Source organism: Microtus oregoni, unplaced genomic scaffold (genome assembly GCF_018167655.1).
Source record: "Microtus oregoni isolate MIOR12 unplaced genomic scaffold, Mior012 000010F_ref0000083, whole genome shotgun sequence".
In the NCBI taxonomy this organism is placed as follows: Eukaryota; Metazoa; Chordata; class Mammalia; order Rodentia; family Cricetidae; genus Microtus; species Microtus oregoni.
Genome location: NW_024543069.1, coordinates 41,094,652 through 41,119,563, shown reverse-complemented (window position 1 = coordinate 41,119,563; position 24,912 = coordinate 41,094,652).

The window sequence follows — 24,912 nt, the reverse complement described above, 5'->3', positions numbered from 1 at the left end:
TCTTGTAAAATAGCGTTCTTGTTAGACACAGCAGAGCCACAGCATGGCAAATGTTTGCCCCCAAGTGATATCCAGCTGCCAGATCCTTACTCTAATCATATTTAGGGGTTGTCCACCCAAGAGACAACCTCTCCCCACCATGGCAAAGCCCCTTGGGAATGAAGTTACCCACGAGTACTTTGCATTGGTCTTTCCTACACAAATAAAAGTTGGAATTTTTTTAAGGCTCAATAAATATTAAGGATCTTAAAGTTCTGGAGTGTTCTAAGTTACACAGTCTTGTCAAAATATCAGACAACTTAGGATACAGTATGAAGTTGTTAAAAATTTAAAGTTATGTATGTGTTCAACTTTTCTTAGCCTCAGCATCCTTTCCTGCACAAGTATACAACAATGAACACCAACTCATCTTTGATACCAGGATGTCATTACTCTAATGTGGTTGTTTGAAAGAAATGGCCCCCAAAAGGAGTGGCACTTTTAGGGTGTGTGACCTTGTTTGAGTAGGTATAGCCTTGTTAAAGAAAGTGTGTCACTGTGCAGGCGGACTTTGAGATTTCATATATGCTCAAGCCACACCCAGTGACCCAGACTACTTCCTGTTGCTTGTGGATCAAGATGTTAGAACACTCAACTCACTCTCCAGCACCATGTCTGCCTGCAAGCTGCCTTGATTCCCACCATGATGATAATGGACTAAAGCTCTGAACTGTAAGTGAGCCACCCCAATTAAATATTATCCATTATAAGAGTTCCCATGGTCGTGGTGCCTTTTTACAGCAACAGAAACCCTGACTAAGACACCTAGTGATGCACAGAGGACCAGGGAGCAAATCCTTCCACATACATCTAGAATGGTGGAATTCACAAAGGTCATTGCTTCAGGTAAGATGAGCAGTGGGACCTCTGATTCAAGCTTGGAAAATGTGAGTGGCTCTGAAATAAGATCAAAGAAATTTGGGACATTTTTATCTTAAGGGATATCTCAGCTTAACATCAGTTATCAATTACAAAATTGTTAACTATTCAATAGACAAATTCACATAGACACAAGCACAAATTATTAAACTGAGCCTTGAATCTAAAGTCTCTGTGAGGCAAATCCCTGATAAAGAAAATTGGTAGCAGAGGACACAGGAATATGAGGTCATAATCACACAATAAAAGACAAAAAGTCACAGGCCACTATTTTATGATGAACACAGATGCAAAACTGTTCAAGAGAGTCCCAGAAACCAAAGCCAGCCGTATATAGAAAGAGCAGCAGCCATTCTTACAGAGGGTCTGGATTTGGTTTCCATCACCCACACATCAACTCACAATTATCTGTAACTCCTGTTCCAGGAAATATGACTCCTTCTCCCTACTCCCCATAGCCAGTGCTATATCAAATAAATAAATAATAAATCATTTATCATGATCAAATGGTACCCACCCCAGGAAGGCAAAGAGGTATCAATGTACACAAGCCAATGCATCATACATTAAATCAACAGTATGAAACACCATATGTTCATCTTAATTGGTGCGGAAAAATCATTTGGCAAAACTTAACACTATATCATAAAAAAAAATAGAACAAACTAGGCATGTAAGGAAAGCATTTAACCCACTAAAAGTCAAAAGTTAAAATTGTGTTGAATGGGAAAGGGAAAAGCTGAAAGATCTACCTTTGAGGGTCTAGAACAAGACAGGATACCCGTCTACCTACCTTTACACTAAATGGTCTTGGAAGGCCAAGCCAGAGAAATTAATTGAGGAAAAAATAAAGAGTGACCAAATTGAAAGAGAAGTCTAGTTGTCACTATTACGTAAAACTGACACGCTCTTCTAAAGAAAAACCTCCTAAAACTCTGCCAAAATTATTAGAACTGATAAATAAATTCAGTAAGATTATAAGCTAGAACACCAACATACAAAGGCAAACAGTGCTGGGTACAAACCAATAGAAAATTACCTGAAATAGAAACCAAGGAAACAATTCCATTACAATAGGTACCGAGAATTTAAACACCTGGCAATGAATTTAACCAAATAGATGAAAGATCTCTAAAATAGATATTTTAAAGCCCTAGTAAATAGAAATTGGAAAAGAAAGATGTGGAAAGACATCTCACATTCTTGAATTGAGAAAATCAATACTGTCAAAATAGCCACATAAATCAAGCGATTGACAGAGTCTATGAAAATCTTATCAAAATACTCATGGAAACTCACATATAAAACAACTCTAAAGTTTATATGAAAACCACAAAAAGCCCCAATAAGCAAAGCCATGTTGATTAACAGCAGCAAAGAATAAAGGCATCGTGTGATCTGTGGTGGTGTGAATGAGAACGGTCCCTATTGGTGCATGCATTTGAATGTTTGGTTCCCAGTTGGTGAACTGCTCAGGGGGGATTAGGAGGCAGGGCCTTGTTTCAGGAGGGCTATGCAGGAGGGCTGCAGACTTCACAGTGGAAGTTTCCCATCAGGAGTGGACTTTGAGGTTTCAAAAGCCCACACCATTCCCAGAGTCTCTCTCATTGCTCCTTATGGATCAGATGAGAACTCTCAGCAATGGCTCCAATGCCATGCCATACCTGCCTGCCTGTCTTTCTGCTTGCTGCCATGCTCCCTGTCATGGACTAATCCTCTGGAGCTGTAAGCAAGACTCCAACTAAATACTTTCTTTTATAGGTTGTCTTGGTCATGGTGTCTCTTCATAGCAACAGAAAAGTAAGATATTATCTGACTTCAAAACATGCTATAAAGCTACATTAATAAAACAATATGGCACTGGTGTGGGCGCGCGCACACACACACACACACACACACACACACACACACGCAAAGACACAGGAGTTAATGGGACAGAGTAGAAAACCTAGACATAAACCCATAGTCTTTACAAATGTGCTAAGGACACACACCGAAGAAAGACTAATCTTCAGTAACTATCACTGGGAAAATTGAATGTCCCCAAGTAAAAGAATGGAAATGGAGTTCTCTTACCAGTTAAAAAGGTCAACTCAAAATGTTAGCCTGAAACTGTAAGAAGAAAACCAAGTAAGATACTTTTAAACACTGCAACAGACAAGTATTTATTGAACAAAGCCAGAAAGTGAGATTAAAAATAGGCACGATTTCATGAAACTTAAAAACCTTCTGCACAGCAAAAGAAAATGCTGAGCAGAGTTCAGAGACAGCGACAGGAGAAAAAAAAATTTCCAGTGCACACATCTAGCAATGGTTGGTACCTAGAATGTATAGTAAGAACTCCAAAACTCCATGAAAAATAAGTAATTCAGATTAAAATGGGTGGAGGGGTTAAGAGTTGAGGTGAGTTGAAAGCATTATATACATAAACATATACAAATGTGGATTTACGTGAAGAAATAAACGACATTGCCAGGGAAACCCAAGTCAAGATCACTAAGCCATCATCTCACCCAAGCAAAAATGTTAATAAAAAAATAAAAAAATAAAAAACAGAGAGTTCCAGGCAAGAGATGGAGTGTGGAAACCTATACTCTATTGGTGAAACCTCCACTATGGAATCCAGCACTAAGGTTGTACAAAAACTTAAAACCTGCACTAGGTGACTCTATTAGTCAGGGTTCCCTAGAGGAACGGACCTACAGGGCATATAGAATGATTGCTTTTTAAAGGTTCCGGGTCTGCAGTTGGCTCAAGTCTGGAAACTGGTTCCCTGCTGAGATTCTCAGTGGCCGTGATCTAATGAAGCTATTCTTTCAGTTGTTTGAGAACGGTTTTGCTTATACAGAGCAAACAAAACTGCAGTAGGCTTTTTACTTATTTCATGCTTTAGAAACACCACGATTGACTAGCCAATACCAAAGGTCCATACGAGTCACATCACCATAAAATTCACTTTGCCTGTGTTGACCATTACGGCTTCAGACACTGTGGCTATTGCCTATGCTGTCCATTATGATAACTTCAATAACCTAGCCCTGCTACCTTGGGGTCCACTTAAACCCACCGCATTTAATTCATTCAAATGAGCAGCAGCATCTCCAACCCTACGGTTGAGCACAAAAAAAGGTGACAACAAAGATCATCCATCACCTGTGCTGGTACCCCTCACCATTTTGCATCTCATAGGATAGGTGAAGGGCATGTCTTCTGGGCCTCCCATGGTGGAGGATTAGGTTTCACACAGCATACCCTCTCTAACATCACAATTTCCCTGAGCCTTAAAATACCTTCATCAACACTAAGTCAAGGACTATCAGGCATCTCCAACTCCTTTCAGTAGGCCATCTTTGAACAAATGCTTCCAAACATTCCAACAAATTTTGTACACCTTTTTAACTGCACAAGCTTCCATATTAAACCTAGGCTCTCCACTCACGAGCCCTTATCAATAAACTCAGCATGATCTAGTTAGGTTGCTTCCACCATGGTCCCACACCCTTAAAATCCATTCACATACATATTCCCCTGATTTCTACTGGAACGAATTAGCAAACTCATTTTCTCTTTAGTTCTAGCTCCCCTCTAGGGGCCTGCTTAGCCTTTAGTCTGGTTATCTGTTGGTTGACTGTGAGGGACATCAGTATTGTCTCAGTTGGCATGTCCTTCTGAGAAAGTCTCTGCTGGTTGAGCAGACAATGAAGGATGAATTTCCTCAGTCAAAAGCGGGAAAGGCAATATTTCAGGAGACAGCAGTAGGAGAACACCTTCTGCTGAGGGTGGAGAGAATGTTCCCTCAGGTGAGATAAACCCTTGAAAATACGAGGGTTCAAAGTCCTCAGACTCAATAGAGTCCTCCCACACATCCCCATCCCAGGCTATAGGACCCCATTCTTTAATTAATGTCATTCCTTTAACCACCGACACCCTCTGAGGCTGGGACCTGAATTTTTCCTGTGATTTGGCCAACCTTATAACGATGGCCTTCGTTTGATTTTGTGAAACTTGAGATCTGAGGCTGCTGGCGAGAAGACTCTCTTCCAGGGCACTCTTAGGGTGCTCTAGACTGCTTATTCACATCTGGAGCTGGCCATTTTCAGCCCTGAGTTCACTGTTGCCTTTCACTGTGTTCTGAGATGCTAGACGTTGGTTAATTTTACCAGGAGTTCATTTCTTTCCCATGTCAGTTTATCCAGAGAGGCTAGGAGCAACTAAACAGGATCATTATTTTCCGTATTCTTCTACAAATAGTCTAAATTTTATACAGAGTCACCAAATCTTACTTCTCAAAATTGGTGAATCAGGATAATCAAATGTATGTCTCCTTGAATTTGTAAAACAGTTCACACCCTGGACTTTGAATACTCTCTGACATTCTAGGAGAGGCTTCAATAACTTTAAGTGTTGACAAACTGGAAAGTCTATTCTAGGTACCTTAAAAGTTCACCTCTATTCTTCTGTTGCTTTAGAACCACTTCTGGAACCAAAATCTGTATAAGTCAAATTTTTCAGAGGAATAGAATTTTAAAATAAATATACGGAAAGTTTTATTACAATGGCTGTTGGTTCAACTAGTCCAACAATGGCCTATGGATGGATGGTCCAAGAATCCAATAGCTGTTCATCCAGCTGGGTGTCTCAGCTGGTCTTCAGTACATCAGAATCCTGAAGAAGTGGGCTGTAATGCCAGTGAAGGAATAATTTTTGCCAGAAAGCGGGAGAGCACACAGGCAAACAGAGCAAGCTTCCTTCTTCCATGTCCTTATATAGTCTGAATGCAGAAAGTGTGGCCCAAATTAAAAGTGGGTCTTCTCACTTTTAATGATTTAAAAAAAATAATAATCCTTGCTGGTGTACCCAGCCAGCAGATCCTGAAGCAGCTGGGCTTGAAGGACAATCCTGTACAGACAGACAGACAGACAGACAGACAGACAGACCAGCATAGCCTAAGACCTCTGTGATCATTTCCGTCCATCAAGGCTGGCCTGTGGGCTGCTCACACCCAGTTTGAAGGGATACCACATGGGCAGTGACAAAGCATTGATAGTTTTCTGATTGTTTGGAGAATATCCACACAATGTTTTTTTTAAGTTTGAGAAGATATTGGAATTACATCCAGCACATCCCCACACTGATGGTGGTGTTGGTGACAGCCTCATGAGCCAAAGAGCAGATAAAAACATTTCAGCAGAAACAGGAACTAAGTCCAGAAAACCTGGAATAGCCTGGTTTTGTGTCAAAGTCTTAAGGGTATTTAAGATAATCCTCCCAGGCCCAGTCTTCATGTGGCTTGACTTTTCTGAGTGAGAGTCTCAGTAGTCTTTGTTAAGCTTGAGAGAAAAGGGCTCGGGGACCGGGTCAGTTTGAGGGACTTACTGGAGCTCTTCTGAGGGGTTTACCTTCTGGCTTTTGGAACTTCCCTAGGATGGAAAGTTTCCATCGTGGAGGAAAGAACTATGCAACACCATAGTATTTTATTCATGTGTATAATGGAGCTAGATACATTTTTTAAATTTATGTGACTATATGACTATATTCTACCTGTATGGGTGCCCATGGAGGCCAGAATAAAGGGCCAATCCCTTCGAGTTGGAATTAATGCTGGTTGTGAGCCATCCAACATGGATGTTGGGAAGCAAACTTGGGTTTTCTAGAAAAGCAGGAAGCCTCTTAACGCTGAGCCATCTTTCCCGCCCTAGGTCATAATTAGAAGCCCTTTTCCATCAAGTCCTCCTCCCTAAAAGGTATAGCACACTTCTAGCCTCTCCATCACAGTAGCTTAGCAATAGGCTGGTCTCTATCTGCCGCAGCCTGGAGCTGTGGCCACCGCCCAGCATAAGGTCCTGTTGTACCACACATTACTCCCCTGGGCAAAGGTCAAAGTTCTATATTTAGTGTTATTTCTGAAGGAGGCAAACTGTCTTCACACATCGGAAAGTTGAACCTCCTCTGGGCAAAACCCTGCACTTTGGGGGGACTCTCACACGTGTTCACCGTGACTAGTATGGTTCTTGTCACAGTGATCCACTTCAAGTAAGAGGGCATGACAGCTGCAGGGAACAATATTCTTCCCTGGGAGAGAAACTCTGAACAAAGGTCAAATGCAGTTGGAGCGGGACTGGAGGACACTCTGGAAAGCGGCTCGGCTCTCTTTCTCTCTGTGTAGAATCCTGTATGTTTTCCCTATGAAGGAATTTCTGTGCTAATATTATTTTACCAATGATACAACTAGACACTTCAGATAGGATCATTTTAATTTGTGTAGCTTTTCCAGTGTTAATAACAACTTTTTAGAACTGAGTTCTAACATCTGCTCCTTGATTTTGTGAACAGTAAGACGCTAAAAATTGAAAATCGCAAGCCCAGGATGTTCTTCTCCGAAGCTGACCACGCTCTCAGGCTGCAGGAAAGCCAACCAGTTTGCCCCATGCTGAGGATGCCCTGCCAGAGGGTCTTGTGGACCAGCATTAGGTGTTGTTTGCAAATGGGGAAACTGGGGCAGGGAAACACAGCTGGGACCAGAGAGAAGGAAGGCTCTCTGCAAATGAGAAGAGACTTCCAAACTATCCAATGCTCAAGTAATCCAAGCCCAGTTCAGATGTTTTCACAGCTGTTATTCACTCTTAATAAATGTACGCTTTTCCCTGACAAAAGAGGACGCCAAACTATTTGGCTTGTCTTAGAGCTAGCTGGTCCCTTTTTTTTCTGTTTACTTAGGTGTTTTTAACAATTCTCTATTGCTGGTGAACCTATGACGGGTCACTTTCAAAGGCGACATTATAAACAGATGCTGATTTCAGGTGCTTGCCTTGTGGATAAAACAACAAAATTGAAATTGGAGTGCAGTTTTACATGTCTGCTTGTTTTCTTGCTCAGTGGAGTGAAGACCCCTTGACTGCCAACCCTGGTGTTGTGACAGGCTAGTGAGTTTTATTAGATGACAAAAAATAAATTGCTAACAAGGATCGATCCTAAGCTGGGATTCTTTTGTATTAGAGTATTGATTTGAGATTTTTAGGACGTGAAGCATAAAGTGGAACTGCCGTCTCCCACAGCGGTTGCACACTGGCATCTTAAATCAGCATTTCTTTAACCAACATGCAGACTACATGAACCGTGCCATTCTGTGTATGTGAAGACACTCAGTGGGAAGACTCCCTGCAAAACCCGGGTCATCGGAGCTCTTAAAAATCAGAAATTGACAGTTTCTTCGGCATTGCCTAAATAGATTTCAAATAGTTACAAATGTGGGTAGGAGAGACATTTTAGTCTCATTTACATTAAGTGGGCAGTTTCACACTCCCGAAAAGACCAAACAAACAAAAAAATTACTTTATATATGCCACACTCTCCTGTTTTTTCCTAAAATACCTAAATGCTGAACAATTACACAGAGAAATTTTAAAACCTAGTTCTTGGAGCCTTCGCAGCATTGCTGACCTGTGAACAGTTGCGGACTCAAGTCCACGCAGCTGCCCGTGCTCTTGATCAACCCTCTGCTAATGACCCCGCCATTGTGTTCCTCTAGGACATAGCCTTACTTTTTAGCCTAAAAGGCAAGCTTTTTTTGCAGGCTGTCTCCAGGCTTTTATTGGCTGACACAGGTTTTAAATATCAAGAAATATATCAAAAAAAAAGTTAAATTCACAGAAAAATTCAATTCCACTAGAAGACTCAAATACTTTTGCAATTCTGGGCCTGTATGCATGCAGGAATAATCCAGCTGAGGCAGGGGAATGGCTGGGCCTTTCATAAGTTGGCATAATGATAACCATGTTGGTGGTGCCTGCCATTTGCCCATCAGACGATCCTGACATGAACTCCAGGCTTCATAGGATTAACAAAGTTGTCAGTAGAGCCTGCCAGGTATTCTGTGCCTGAACTCTTTCACAACTGACATTTGACAATTTAATAGTCTTTAAGACAGCCCAGGCATATTCCCAGGCTACCTTTGTCTGCTTGGCATAGCTAAACACTTCCTCTTGCCTCACAGGCCAGGGATTCTATCCCATGGATGTCCAAGGATGCTGCTGTGTGTAAGATCCTGTGTGTGGTCATGGCTTTCTCCTCTTTCCTTGGTCTCCTGACAGTGTCCAATTTTGATGGATGTTTCTCTTTCACTATATGTCCTAAAGCAACAGCAGTAGGCCTTAAGTCAGCCATTGTCCCTGCCAGCCTACTCACAACCTCCAGCTTCTCCTCTGCATCTTAATGTCTATCAACCCCAGTTAGCTTCCTACGTTCCCTGCCTGATTTCTTCAAGCATTTGGGATTTCTGGCCTCTTCTGATAAAGCACTTTCTGTTTTATTTCATTAACATGTATGTTGTCTAGATTTATGTCAACTTGATATCATCTAGAATCATTTTGGGAGAGGAAACCTCAATTGAGAAAATTAGCCCAAAAGACTAGCCTGCGGACAAGCCTGTAATACATTTTCTCGATTGATAATTGATGCGGGAAGGCCAACCACATTGTGAGTGGTGTCACCTCTGGGTAGGTGGTTCTGGGTGGGTGGTCCTGGGTGCTGTGAGGAAGCAGGTCGAGCAAGCCATGAAAAGCAAGTCAGAAAACAGCACTCCTCCACGGCCTCTGCATCTGTTCCTGTCTTTAGGTTCCCGCCTTGAGTTCTTGCCCTGACCTTCCCAGTAGTATGATGGAAATAAATCCTTTCCTCTCCAGGATGCTTTCGGTGGTGGTGGTGTTTTATCACAGCAATAGACACACTAAGGGAACACGTATTACATATTCACTGAATCTGTATGTGTGTGTGTGTTTGTGTGTGTGTGTGTGTGTGTGTGTGAGAGAGAGAGAGAGAGAGAGAGAGAGAGAGAGAGAGAGAGAGAGAAAGAACAAGACAGGGTCTCACGGTGTAGCCCTATCTGGCATGTAACACACTATGCATGCCACAGTAGTCTGGGACTCAAAGAAATCTGCTTGTTTCTGCCTCCCGAGTGCTTCAATTAAAGGCATGGATTCAGACACACTAAAATATGGAGGGATGAGTATAGAAAGTTGAGTGCCTGACCCCAGAGAACGTCGGTGGGAACAACAGAAACTGAAATATGCATGGTGATGATTTAAGGTTCTTAGAACTGAGCCCCCTATCATGGATTAAAGTGGGGATGTCCAATAACATTCCAATCGAGTGACACCATATGTAATTTTAAATTCTATAATAGTCATGTTGAAAGGGGTCTTAATATAAATGATTCTAACAATATGAACTAGATACAGCGATATAACTAAATTAGTCCCTTACCACATTATCAACATTAAAAATCACTAGTGAGATGTTTATAATCTGCACTAAGCCTTTAAACCAGCTCATAACTCATACTGACAAGACATCTCAACTTGACTGACTGCCCATAGTTCAAGACCTCAAGGCCCACGTGACCGGTGGCCACAGGGAAACAGAGATCTAAAAGGTCCTAAAATCCCCAGAGATAATAGAAGTTAAATACAGCCTGAAGGCTAAAGATCCATTGGAAATTAATAAATCATTTGTGGATCTGTGGAGCCAGACTGGTTAAAAAGCCATGGACATACCTTGATGGCACCTGATCTTCTTTGATTTGGGAAGCTAAGTGGGGCTTGACTTGGTTAGTATCTGGATAAAAAACAAAACACAGCAAGAGGAGCGAAAAAAGTGACATACACATTTACAGGATGGGCCAAGACAGGTGGACATGAGAGAAGACTGGAAGCGACAAGCTTATCTAAGATGCGAGAGACTCTTACTCTCTGGGAAGTGGGGAGCCACTGAAAATTTCAATCAAGAAGGTGGTTTATCAGATCTATGCTTAAGATGGATAGTTTACAAGGCTGGAACTAAAATGAAATTAGCCAGGTCTGAATCCATGCAAATAGAGTTAGACGACAAAGACAGAGTCTCTAGGAAGCAAACGTCGGCTTCACACAAAGAATTATGTTCGTAAATTGTCAGGATTACCCAAGGCACTGTGCGCTCTCTGGGAGGCTGAAAATCCCACTGTGGGGCTGTAGGCGCAGATGCCAGATAGCTACTGTCAGAAACCAGGCAGAGTAGCGGAGCTCTTTTGTCCTGGCAAGGCACAGATAGCACCCAGCGCTCCGTTCCTTTTGAGCGAGCTGTAACGTCTCAGCTTCCTCTCCCATTCAGCGGCATATTGGAATGCAAGGGAGAGAGACAGGGCTATTATTACCAAGATAACCTTGAGCCTGTTCTAATTTATTTTTTAAAAGAAAATAAATCACTCTCAACCTCTGTTGCTTTATTATTGGATGGTGGTTAGAACACTTTATCCCCCTAGCAGCCAGTATAAGAATTCGCTCTAGTAAGAGAATTGCCTTGCTGGGAAAACGCTAAAGCTAGCTTGGGGTTAGGTGAACGCTTTGGTCAAGAATGTCACAGGAGGCCAGGGATTCGAGGGACAGGATGAAGCTACAAGGCAAGCAGGAGGGGAGAGGACTTGCCCAAGTGCTCAGGTGATGAAAGTGAAGTTCTGGCTCCACACAAGGGAAGACTCTAGAGTCTACAGTCATGCTCACAGAAGAGAAAAGTCCCGCATAGCAGTACAACAGGGAGCACCAAAAGACCAGCCTTGACCACCAGAGACACCACAGGAAGCCCTGCAGAAGGCACCAAGTCAGACACACACTCCCCTTCACAGCAGCGCAGGGTACTGTGCCGTTCACAATAGAGTTCCCAGACACTGGGCCACATGGGCCAGTCCCAAAGGACAGTCACACTGGACTTCTTAACAGTTACTTTTCTCATCCCTGAGACAAAATATTTGACAAGCACAGCCTAGGGAAGGTCATGGCTTAAGAACATGGCAACAGGAAGACTTGGCAGCTGGGTGTAAGGTACCTGGTTACACTGTGTCTCACGTCAGGAAGCAGAGAGACAGATGAATGCCCTTGTTGAAAGCTCCCAGGGGCTTCCCCATACACAGACCGAGATGCACATCTCCTAAATCGTCCTATATCCGGTTGAGTTGACCGCGAAAACAAACCATTTCAAGGTTGAGTTGACAGACGCTGCCTACCTTGGCAGGTCCTCCAGTCCCAGACTTGTCCGAATAACTGTTTTAGGTGCTCACTGCTCGAATGTTCTGAACCTTGACTGTTTGTTTAACCAGCAGCTCTCTAAATGGAAGCTGACGAGATGCTGAATCAACCAGTCCTTGGGGGTTGGAGGAAATAATGCCACACTCCTGTGGGAGCTTTTCACTGGATTGGAAACAACTGATACCTTCCCACATTTAAATAACCATAGATTATTAGATCGTTATCATTGCTGCTCATGTGCATATGTGGGTGTATATGGAGGTCAAAAGACAACCTTGGCCACCATTCTCTCAATGGTCTGGAGCTTGCAGATTTGGCTAGGCTGGCTGACTTTACATTAGGCAACTTGGACTTGCTCATTATGGAAGGTTCTCTATGCCCGGCAGCAAACACACAAGCCTACGGTCGGGGGGGCACAATGTAGAATGATCAGAGCTTGTCATTCCTCCAAGTCTGCAGGTTTCACAATGAACACTTATTTTAATAATCTTACAAAAAAATCTAATAATCTGAGTTGGAGGGAGAGAGAGAGAAAGAGAGAGAGAGAGAGAGAGAGAGAGAGAGAGAGAGAGCGTTCAGTGAAGGGTTTGCCTCTTAAGCCTGAGGAGCTGAACTTTCTAACGACTTTCCAGAGTTGAGCCCTGAAGATCAGCTACCGCGTCACCCTGGATGCAAGTTGTCTTTCATTCTGCACAGCCTTGGGGACTCACCTGGTGAGCATCAGAGATGGCCTTCCCTACCACCACAACATGCCATCTAAAGGCTCTCTCAGAGATGCAGGTGGTATAGGAGGTCCTTCTGTATTTGTGTTGCTTTCTTTGGTTATTAAAGAAACTGCCTTGGCCAGGTTGATAGGGCGGATCTCAGGTAGGCAGGGAAGACAGAACAGAATGCTGGTAAGAAGAGCAGAGTCAGGCAGACGCCATGAATCTCTTGCCTGAGACAGATGTTGGTTAGAATCTTGCTGGTAAGCCACAGTCATGTGGTGATACACAGATTTAATAGAAATGGGTTAATCAAGGTGTGAGAGTTAGCCAATAAGAGGCTAAAGCTAATGGGCCAGGCGGTGATTTAATTAATACAATTTCTGTGTGGTTATTTTGGGCAGCGGGACATGGCCCACTTGCCCTCTCCTTACAACATGCAGGTGTCTGGTGCTTCCTGCGATGCTAAGTAAACCTAAATATTACTGTGGTGTGTAACCTTGGGTTGGTGCTATGACAAAGCTATGGAATTACTTCAGGGAAGTGGCCACATGTCACTTTTCACTGGAGAGTTTTGAGAAAAATTAGCAGATGCCAGCAAATATGTTCCATGAATGATGAGCCCTCCCCTCTCTCTTCTCCCTTTTCTCTTTCCTCCCTTCCCTCTCTCCTCTCTTCCCCCTCCCGCAAATAGCTTAGTGATACACATTTCTCTGTATACTGCAAATGGCTGTGGGCACACACATGAGGAAACCTCAGGCTAGACACAGTCTAGTCTGTGGTAACCTTGGTCTAGCCTCTTGGTAACTTGAGGCAACCCTATCGCACCATAACAGAATAACACATTTAAAAATATTGATCTGAGCATCCACCCCACTTGCAGCCTCAGCATCCTTCCGAGTATTTACTTTTCTCTTCAAGAACTTCTCTGCCTCACCCTGTTTGTTGAGAAGGACGCAATCCAAGGACACCATCTCTAGAAAGCCTGTCTTGCCCTTGCCACTGATTGTGAAGAAACAGACCACTCTGAGCTCCTCTGGAAGTCTGACTTACCACACATTATCCTGTATCGTAACCAGTCACTTACTGGGGTAAGTCTCCCCTCCCATTTTGAACTTTTTGATAAGTTAATGACCAGAAATTAAGTTGAAATTCCATCAAATTGCAAGCCACAGAGTTTGAAGTAATGCAACATCCATCTTCTGAGCAGTCTTTGTAACCCATCTCTAGCTGAGGCTGTTTACAAATTAACGGTCAATCTTTTAAAATGCAGGTACCACTCAGCACATGTCTGTCATCTCAACACTCAGGAGGCAGAGGACAGAGGATGGTAAGCTCAAGGTCAACCCAGGATACACACTAAGTTCTAGACCAGCCTAGACTGTATAGTAAGACCCTGTTTCAATAAAACCTAGAGACATAGAGAGGGGGAGAGAGAGAGAGAGAGAGAGAGAGAGAGAGAGAGAGAGAGGAAGGAAAAGGAGGGGAGAAGAGTGGAGGAGTGACGGAAGGAGGGAGGGAGAGAAGAAGGGAGGGAGAGAAGGGAGAGAAGGGAGAGAAGGAAAAAGGGAGGGACGAGAGTGAAGGGAGAGAGAGAGAGAGAGAGAGAGAGAAAGGAAGGAAGGAAGGAAGGAAAAAGAGGGGAGAAGAGTGGAGGAGTGAGAGAAGGAGGGAGGGAGAGAAGAAGGGAAGGAGAGAAGGGAGAGAAAGGAAAAGGGAGTGAGGGGGAGGGAAGGGAGAGAGAAAGAATAAGAGGTAAGGTATGGCATGGAGAGAGGAAGGGGAGGGACAACTTCTGTTAGTTCATGGCTTACTGCTCAGATGTGCTTCACCTCTGTTCACACACATTGAACCACCTGGGTCCCAACTCCATCCCCCAGGGTATCTTTACAGGTGCAGAGCCCTTTTGTTAGTAAGACGGGCAACAGAAAGCTTGACTCAGAGCAGCACGTGCTGGGAGGAGTCAGGTAAGCACTGGTGCACACACCTGCACACACCAAGAACAAACACATCAAGAAGACAGATGGTGGGCATGTGGCACACACCTTTAATCCCAAAATTCCAGAGACGGAGGCATACAGATCTCTGTGAGTGAGAACCATCCTTGTCTGCATAGCGAGTTCTAGCCCAGCCAAGGACACAAAGGTTCAGGCCAGTTAGGGATCCAACACGACATGTGCGCATGCGTGTTCACACACACACACAAAGTCACAGGTGTTTGGCTAGCAAGATGGCTCAGAGGGTAAAGGTGCTGGCCACCAAGCCTGAGACCTGAGCTAGATTCCCCAGACTCCACATGGGACGAGAACCACTCCTTCCCAGCTCTGATTCGACACGAGCCTGCTGTAGCGTACATACAAATACATAAATACATTATGTGCATACATACAAAAACATAAATACGTTATGTGCATACATACAAATACATAAATACGTTATGTGCATACATACAAATAAATAAAGGCAATTATTTTTAAAGTCACGAGGTTTGAAGTTCTCTCTGCCCTGTTTGGGGGGTAAATAACAAGCCAGGAGGTAGTGGAGCACACTTTAACCCCAGCACTCAGGAGGCAGAGGCAGGCAGATCTCTGTGAGTTTGAGGTCAGCCTCGTCTACAGAGCAAGTTCCAAGACAGTCAGGGCTACACAGCAAAACCCTGTTTCGAAAAACCAAAAATAATAAATAAATAATGTAAAATTTGCAGTGCTGACTTTTTAAAGATTTATTTTGCTGTGTGTGTGTGATTTGTGCACATGAATACAGGTGCCAATGGGGTCCAAAAGAGGGTGCTCAACCACCCAGGTCCAGAGTGACTAGTGGTTGTGAGCTGCCTGGGATGGGGTCCTCTATTAGAGCAGTGCACACTCTTCACTGTTGAATCACGTCTCCATCCCCAGTGATGATAGTTTTGAGTGTTTGACTAGCATTGCTGATTATATTGCTATTATCACACAACCCTCAACACTATTTTCTTTACTTTTTCGTCTTCTCAGAGAAGAATTATGTCCTGTCAAACAGTGGCCTTCTGGCTTCCTATGCAGCCTCTGGCGGCCATGTTCCCCTCCTTTCCCTGTAAATAGCATATGTGTTTTCCTTAACGCTTTAGAACATTTTGTTGTTGTTTTGAGACAGGGTCTCCTTGTGGAGCTTGCTGTGTAGACGAGGCTGGTTTTGAACTTGAGGCAATCTTTCTGTCTCTACACTCCAAGTGCTATAATTACAGGTTCGTGCCACCACACCCAGCTTGTACTCATGTGATTATTATCATGAGCTTTTGTTCTTTTATCCCACTTACTATACTTAATACGTTTTCATAGGTCACTCGTGTGGGAATATGTTCACATCTGCTTCCTGTTCAGGGTTGAGCAATATGCTATTGTATTCGCAGGTCGAATGTTGTCAACCCATTCTTGCATTGCTATTGTTTGTCATGCTGCTATGAGTACCAGCTTCCAAGTCATAAAACCTCAGCGTCCTCGCCTACAGGCTTTTCAGTTAGCTCTACATCTACAGATGGACATGCTGGGTTCCCCAGTAACTGCCTTTGAGGCGTCAGGAGTTGCCAGTTTTCCACAGTGACTGCAGCCTCTCACATTCTGACTAGCCCTGCACAAGTGTGCTGACATTTTAAAATAAGAGCTAGGATTGGAAGCAACTTAAGCATCGAGTAGCAACTGTTTCCATGGCTTGGAGAGCACCCCCAGTGAAACACACAAAACAGCAAACATAGAAATACATAAACACAGAACGACGATCTTTTTATTGATTTACCTATTCCTGTGATTAAGAAGTGTTGAATGTGTTCCTTGAGAAAGCAAGGTGTGAGCCGAGTGGTGGTGGCGCACTCCTTTAATCCCAGCACTCGGGAGGCAGAGAGAGGCGGATCTCTGGGAGTTCAAGGCCAGCCTGGTCTACAAGAGCTAGTTCCGGGATAGGCACCAAAGCTACAGAGAAACCCTGTCTTGAAAAAACCAAAAAAAAAAAAAAAAACAACAGGAAAAGAGAAAGCAAGGTATGGAAGAGTAGACATGTGGGGTTGTCATTTATATAAAGGAGAAGAATTTTTTTATAGGAGTTGGGGAAAATGGTTCAGTCAGTAAAGTGCCTGTCCCGCAAGCATGGGGACCTGAGTTTAAATCCCAGCACCCACATAAGAGCCAGATGTGGTGGTGCACCTGTGACTCCAGCTTGGGGGGGGGGGGGCAGGATGTTCATTGACCAGCCAGCCTAACAGAATCTGAACTCCAGGTTGAGGGAGAGACTCTGTCTCAAAAACAGGATGGGGAGTGGTTGAGGCAGACACATGATGCTGACCTCTGGCCTCGGGGCGCACATTGTGCGTGCACACTTACAAATACATATACTACATGCAACACACACATCACACAAGGTTAAACATATAAATCCATCACGAGGATTCAGTTATTACTTCTCTAGTGGCCCCCAGCACTTTGAAGAATGAAATCTACGTGATGATTAAACTTACAAAGAAATAAAACGCACCAGATCTCTGAGCATCATGCATTGGCGCCTCCTCCATCATGAGGTGTGACTGCAAGGTGGTCACACGCCCCCTTCAGAAATGTGGAGACCCTCACCCCTGTGCCTCAGGCACCTCCTGAAAAGCCACCCCTTGTTTTTACTCATCCACGTGTATTCTTTTTCTTTCTCCCTTCCCTTCTTCCTTTCTCCCTTCCCTCCTTCCTTTCTTTCTTTCTTTCTTTCTTTCCCAAACAAACACCAGAGACCTCTCATTCCCTCCCCACAGTGAGGCGTGGCCTCAAAGAGTCCAAACCCCACTCCAAGCCTCCAGCCATAACATCCCCCCAAAGTGATGAAAGACGCATCAACCGAACACAAAGAAAATAAGAACCTCTCCTAATACTGTAAACCCACAGCAATGGAAGCCCAGGAAACTTAAGTGCCAACCCTCCTCGCCTCTCTAACACATCTTGCTGGCTGTGTGGATCTGTGGTCCTGGCCCTGCCACACTCAGACCGGAAACTGAGAATAATGCTTTATGCATTACCTTTGGACAAACACAGAAATGTACAGTTGCTCATCTGTGTAGGGAAGGACCACAGTGATGTCAAGGAACAAACAGTAAATGCCTGCCCTACCCATGAGCTCCTTAGATTCATATCTTAAAGGATTGTTTCCCTCGGTTCCACCGAGTCCTGAGTGAAACCCAACTGGCGTCCCTTGACACTGCAGGCCCCGAGCGATGTGCACTTTTGGTCAGTCTCTGTGCTACTTTTCTTGAGAATACACAGTTGACCATCATAAGATTCAAGAGGAAGCAAAATATTACCAGAATTTTAAAGTACCCATTAAATAAAAAACATTGCTTGGGAACACACACACTGGTGAAACACAGGCTACAGAGGTTATTTTGAGCTTCTCTGCCCACTGTAACCCAGCCACATCTGGTCCCTTGTCAAGGTAGGAACTGATTAGAGGGCCACTAGGTTCCAAAGTCAGGCATAAAGGTAGGAGTAGTCCAAGCCTCCAGCTCCTCTGCCAGAGCACTCAGAAGCAGGGAGAAAGCAGCGGCAAAGATGTGGAGAACAGGCGGTCTCGGCACCCTCAGAAGGTCGTGGGTATTTACTTCTTTGATGAATTTAATCCACAGAAAACATTAATGCAGCTTTGATAAATCTACAGATTTAAATTCCTTTTTGATGCGATGGCTCTGGGTTTTCAGGATGAGGGAAGCTGGTGATGATGAAGGAGAAGGAGGTAATGGAATGGTTTCTAAAGCAAGAAATGTACGATAAGGGTTTACGGTGAGTGCCGGGCTGTCGCGTTCTCTGCTGATACACTCAGCTGGTGTGCAGCCGAAACCTGCCCTGCACAGCCAGAGTAGTACCTGACGGCAGGGAATGCTCCCATTTCTCCCCAGCATCTCCCTAGTCCTTACCTGGGGACCCCTGCAGCCTGAGGACTTTTCCCTAATAAAATCACTTCAGCCACACCACACCAGTGAGCGAACGGCAGTGTGCTGTCTTGTGATTCAGTCTAGTTCTCCTGTTCTCCAGCCCAGAATTTTAATCCTGAATTATCCTTCATGTAACCAAACCTTGTTTTTAAATAGAAACATAATTTAAATCATAATTTTAAATTGGTCATAAAATTAAAAGTAAATGAACACAAACATGAGCTGCCATTTATAATTAATTTCACTCTCCTCCAGCAAATGTTCAAAATTAAATCCCATGAATTAGAATATTTCTTCTCAATTAAACCAAATAATAAGTCTTTCTTCCTTTTTTTTTTTGAAAAATAATGGTAGAATCAGAAGCATTGGTACCACGCAGCCCTGATAAGGGAGCGGGAGGGAGCGCGCTCTGTCTGCAGTGCTGCCGAGGCTGTACTCTGTTATTATAGTACCCTCTCACCGCGTCACAGAGTCGGTGGCTCAAACTCACGTCATAACCCTGATGTCTGATGAGAAAAGTCTCTAGGCATTTTGAAATAATCAATATTTAACTTGGTTTCTAAGCATGAATATTGTAGATCACCGGCTTGCTTTCAAGGAAATAATAAATAAAGTCAAAGTCACCGGAGCATCGTTTTGATTTCAGATTTGCTAAAAAAAAAAATTACATATTCGCAGACAAGTTCATCTTTTGCTTTGGGCAAACTAAAAACATACAAATATGAAAGGGGGTGTAAAAACATGTGCCCGCAAAGCCAAGCCGTTTTAAATTCGCATAACCAAATCACCTTTCCTCAGAGGGGCAGACAACTTCAGAAATAACTCAACAGTTTCTTCACCCATTGGTGAGAGCATACATACATGCTCCTTCACAAGAACAGAGACATGGCCAATCGCATGCTAAATCACTTACAATGCACATATCGAAGCCAATTGCCCATTTGACATGCAAAAGAAAGCTAAACTCAAGGATGAAATCCCAGCAATCGCCAGGGGAGCTGGAGGCTCTGTGTCTTATTTTAAAGGTAGCTGTTGGTACTTTCTACTTCTTGGTTTCTTTGGTTTTGTTTGCTTGCTATTATTATTTATTTCTGGCCAGAGAAATAGTACTTGATCGCTATAGTATCTCTCACCCACTGGGGGGGGGGGGGGACCACACACACACATTTTACATAAAGCAATCTTTCCCCCAGAGAATACCAGCATGTTTAATTCCTACAAGTAAAACAACCAAAGCGCTTCTATCAGAACGATGCTAAGTAACTTAAGATAAACATCACATTGTATATCAGCATACAAGACAGATGTATTATATACATTCACATCTATGCTACATGCTTGATCCCAGGTGTAAAAATCCACCTTAAATACACAAAGCCCCAGTGACTAGCTTAGCCCACTTAGGAAAGGCAAATTGGTATGAAGATTGCTTCCTTTGATGGAATATGTCTTTATAAACCAGCCTGTCACATTTTAATTTTTTAAATCATCAAATACATTCCTGTAATTTAAAAATTCCTAATTTCTAATGTGACTTGATGTTTTATGCATAAAGTTAGATAATTTAGCACTGGAAGCCAAAGACATTTCCCGATTTCCTATCAGAAGGCTGAGTCTGAACCCTGCTTTAAACAGTCCTCGTTAAACGCGGCATTGAACATACTCTTTACACTAATGTGAGGAAGGGTAAACAGCACATTACGACTTATTGAGACTCTGCCTCCCTTCCGTAGAGCCTGTTACTTGAAAGGTTTGCTTATTAAAAGAGGGAAAACCTTACAAGGTGGAAAATTTTTTAAGCTTTATTCCTAACATTCAATTATTGCCACAACCGGTTTTTTTGAGTGCTATAAACTATTAATTTGCAAATATGGAGCCTTTCTCAGTGGCAGGCTTCCCAAAGGCACCAGGTGTCTGATTGTATTCAAAATCACAACCCAGGGTACACTTACAGTAATACACAAAGAAAAAGCCCCCTGAGTCCCGATGTTGTTTCAAAGCCTATCTGCCGTCAATTATTTTCACAACCGAACATAAATTTCACCAACAAACAGGAAAGGGTCTATGTGCACATAAGACACGCAACAGGCAACGTTCCTCAGAGTAAGCCAGTCCCCTCCGTAATGTCAGGACCTGGAATGGAAAGGCGAAGTTACGGGGGTAGAGATTTCCGTTCTTATCATTTTCCAGTTTTTCTGTGTAAGCAGCAGACCCTAAGAGGATCAGCCGTATTCCATGTCCTCAGCATTTTCTGAGTGCCATGTTTAAGTACTTCTCTGAAGATGCTGTGAGTGTATGAAGATGAAAGGCTTATGCATATCAATAAACCCGAGTCCAACTGCAAACCTTATCATTTCCTAAAATGCATTTTGTTAGAAACAGCTAAAGGATACTGGAATTTCGCTTTCTGGGCTCACGCTCTTATGGTACAAATACCAAAATATGCATTAAAGACTTTGTCATGCGATAGGCTAAAGAAGAGGAAAAATCAATAACTAGCCCCAAATGCAAAATAACAAAAGGTCACTTCGTGCTGCAGCAGCCTAACTGGGTGGCTTCAGCCTTCAAAACAAAAGTCGTAGCTATTAACCTTGGATCTGAGTCATAAATAAGAGAGCTACGGAAGTCAGGTTGCCAGACCCACAAGCACGCCTAAACTTTCCAGCCTAGGTCTGGCTGCCCTTGAGGGTTCACCTTTATCTCCCCTGGAAAAAAAAATGCCAATATAAAAATTCTAAAATACCTTCATAAGCCCCAAGGAAAGCCTGTGGCCAGAGAGATGGTGTGATAGAGTCCTTCCTTCCACTCCTCAGCCGCTTCTCCTGTGTGCGGCTGAGAGCGAATGCATGGAGAGTCAGGCGCATATTTAATTAGAAGCAAGCTGCCTCACTATCAGTGTGGGGATCTACCTCTGCAATCTCTTGTGAGTCAATCTTTCCCATCTCTGATTTTCTTTTATATTTATGCTAGAATATTTAATTGTAGACAAAAGGTTACTCTGGCTGTATTCACCGCGCAGAGGCACAATAATCTGCTTTTAAAGGCTTGACATTTCAGGCTTTTCAAAAAGGCTGAAAAAATTATATCCCTGCTTTTGTTAATCAATGAAGTAGAACTCTCCTGAACAAAAGAATTAAATTGCTTGGTTGGTTTAATAAAACCAACAGAAATAGCTGCTTCCTCTGGGTTTTATTGTGTAGGCATGGCACACGCACCCAGCTCTGTAATTCCATATGATTCAGGGCAAAACTCTAATTTCTGCACACAGTTGGGTTTTTAAATCCTATTCAGACCCTACCCGTTCTGGCTGGTTCTCGAAGGCCGTATTTATCACTGAACTTGACTCTTTCTCTGAAGTGTGGCAACCATATAGCGATTTTATTTCTGTTCTTGTGCCTGTACCCCTCCAAAAAAAAAAATCCATTAAAAACGTATTAATCTAAATATCACCTTTTCGTTCTGTTTAGTCTGGAGCTAATGGTTTTACACATCTTTCCAGATATTTAATTGGGGGGGGGGAGGGCTTGAAGGGAGTAAACAGGCGACAGGAACTTAGATGTGAACATATAAAGCAGCCCCTTTAAAAGAAACACCCCAAGACTAAACCAGAAAAATCACGATTTTCTGAAATTCATATTTGCAGCATAGGTTTGCAAGCCACAGTGGGTATATTTTAGCAGAAGACCCCAGAACGTACAAGGTAACCAGGGTGATTGCAAAAGATGACAGAGACACCCATTCCTTTATCTGACCATGAGGCAGCTCACCATCGTCTTACTGAGAAGACACGGCAAGGCCAGCCAGGGAGGTGACCCTTTCTCGAGCGCATTCAAAGGGGTCCTTTTGTTCTGCTTGTGGCAAACACTCCCAGAAAGGGACATGCTCTCCCAAGGTTCTGTTTGGAAGCAGCTAAGAGTTCAGATGGTTCACGACACACTGTCATGTTGCGGCTTTTGAGGATGGAGAAGGAAGAGTGGGAAAAGGAAGCACTGGTTGGACCAGCCATTTCTCCCCATCCTCAAGCTTACACAGAGCATTCTCCAAGATAATAATGGAGATAAGAGAGCCAACAGATATATTTATGCCAGACAAATTGTCTAAATGCTGCTTCTGACTTCACAGTCCTGGGACTGAAGGTCACATAGAGGTCATTCAATCCAGTGCCCTATTGGTTTTTGGGAACCACCGCCCCCCACCCCAGCCACCCATGGAGATAATGAAGGGCTAGCACAAACCTAGCCTTAGTAAGTGACCACTAAATGGAAACTACCATTCACTGTCTTTACAGCCCCTTGTCTAATCCATTTCACATTGGCAGGGATCTGCAAGAGCTGGCCTCATTACCAACCAGTAGAAAGGCTACTGGCTCTGCTGGAAGCGCTGGCTTTCTCTAACAAATACATATATTGTTGCAAACATGGAGGGGAATTACCTATCTCAGGCTTACAAAAACTTCATCCCCTCACACTTTCCCAGTCTCCCTTGCAACAGATGATTAGGCTACTTGTTATGTCAGGACACCAGCTTTCTTCATGAGAGCGAGCCTGTCTCCTCTCTCTCTCTCTCTCTCTCTCTCTCTCTCTCTCTCTCTCTCTGCCTTCCTCCCTCCCTTCCTCTCCTCTCTCTCTCTCTCTCTCTGCCTTCCTCCCTCCCTTCCTCTCCTCTCTCTCTCTCTCTCTCTCTGCCTTCCTCCCTCCCTCTCCCTCTCCCAATCTCTCTCTCCCTCCCTCCCTCTCCCTTCTCCTTCTCCATCTTTCTTCCTTCTTCTTGTCTTTAAAGAAACAGTGGTTCCTAGCAGGGCCAGTGGTGATGCTCGCCTTTAATTCCCAGCACTCAGGAGGCAGAGGCAGGCAGATCTCTGTGAGTTCAAGGCCAGCCTGGTCTACAAGAGCTAGTTCCAGGACAGGAACCAAAGCTACAGAGAAACCCTGTCTCAAAAAACCAACAAACAAACAAAGAAAAGAAACAGTGGTTCCTACCCCGGCTGTAGTGATGAACGCCTGAATTCCAGCGTGAGAGGCTGAGGCAGGAGGTGGAGAACCGCGGGCTGTGGGAGGAGACAGTGGGTGTGATGTGGACCCTCAGCAGCCTATGGGTTAACTTTCAACTTTTCATCAAATGCACGAGTCCCGAAGTGCCTGGCACCCAAAGGAGGACTAGCTGTTTGCTTCTAACTGGTCTCAGCACCTAGGGCAACTGTGGTATTAAACCTGTGACTGACTTTGAAGAACACACTGGAGATGGGCTCTTTCGAAGCTCTCAAATGAACCAGCTGTCCACCACAGAAGCGGTTTTCAGCCCCTGGTTTACACCGACACTGTGATTACAGACCTTCTGGCGGTCAAAGTTGTGGTGGAGCTGATGAGGGTCGGTGAGTGGCGCCAGGCCCTAACACAAGCCTTCTCACTGATGCTCAGCAGCTCCTGTGATTCTTTGCTCTTCTGAATGGTTTCTGCTCTGAACGAGTTTAAGGTTCTGAAAGGTTGATTTTTGACATTTGTCATTGTGGACCCTGCTCTTACAATAAAGCGAGTTTTTAGAGGCCGCTGGAGAATATTTCACACAGGGCTACCACACCAATGGGAATGACCACTTCTGTGTCCTACCTAAGAGAAACAGCAATCTGACCCATACAAGAACATGTGCACAGTTAGTTGTTCACAGCAACATCATTTTTAAAAGTCCTAGCCACACCGTAGAATATTACACAACAATAAAAAGGAAGTTCTGCTATGTGTTACAACATGGTGGTCTCTGGAAACACGACAAAGCAAGACTCTGAGGAGCGTGTGTTCATACAACTCCAATCATCTGAAACATCTAGCATATGCAAAGATACGGAGAAAAAGTAAATTAATGACTACCTACGACTGGGGGAGAAGGACGGATTAAGCCTCTAGAGGCTAAAGGGCGTGTCTTGGTCATTGTTCTTTTGCTGTAAAGTGATGGAGGAGGGTCATCTTTCTATCTGTTGATTTCATTGGTTAAGCAATAAAGAAACTGCTTGGCCCTCATAGGTTAAAACATAGGTGGGAGGAGAAAACAGAACAGAATGCTGGGAGAAAGAAGCTGAGTGAGGGAGTCGCCATGATTCTCCCACTCCAGGCAGACGCAGGTTAAGATCATTCCTGGTAAGCCAGCTCGTGGGCTACACAGATTATTAGAAATGGGCTAGTCCAGGTGCAAGAGTTAGCCGAGAAGAGGCTAGATATAATGGGCCAAGCAGTGTTTAAAAGAATACAGTTTCCATGTAATTATTTCAGGGCATAAGCTAGAGCTAGCAATGTGGGCGGCCAGG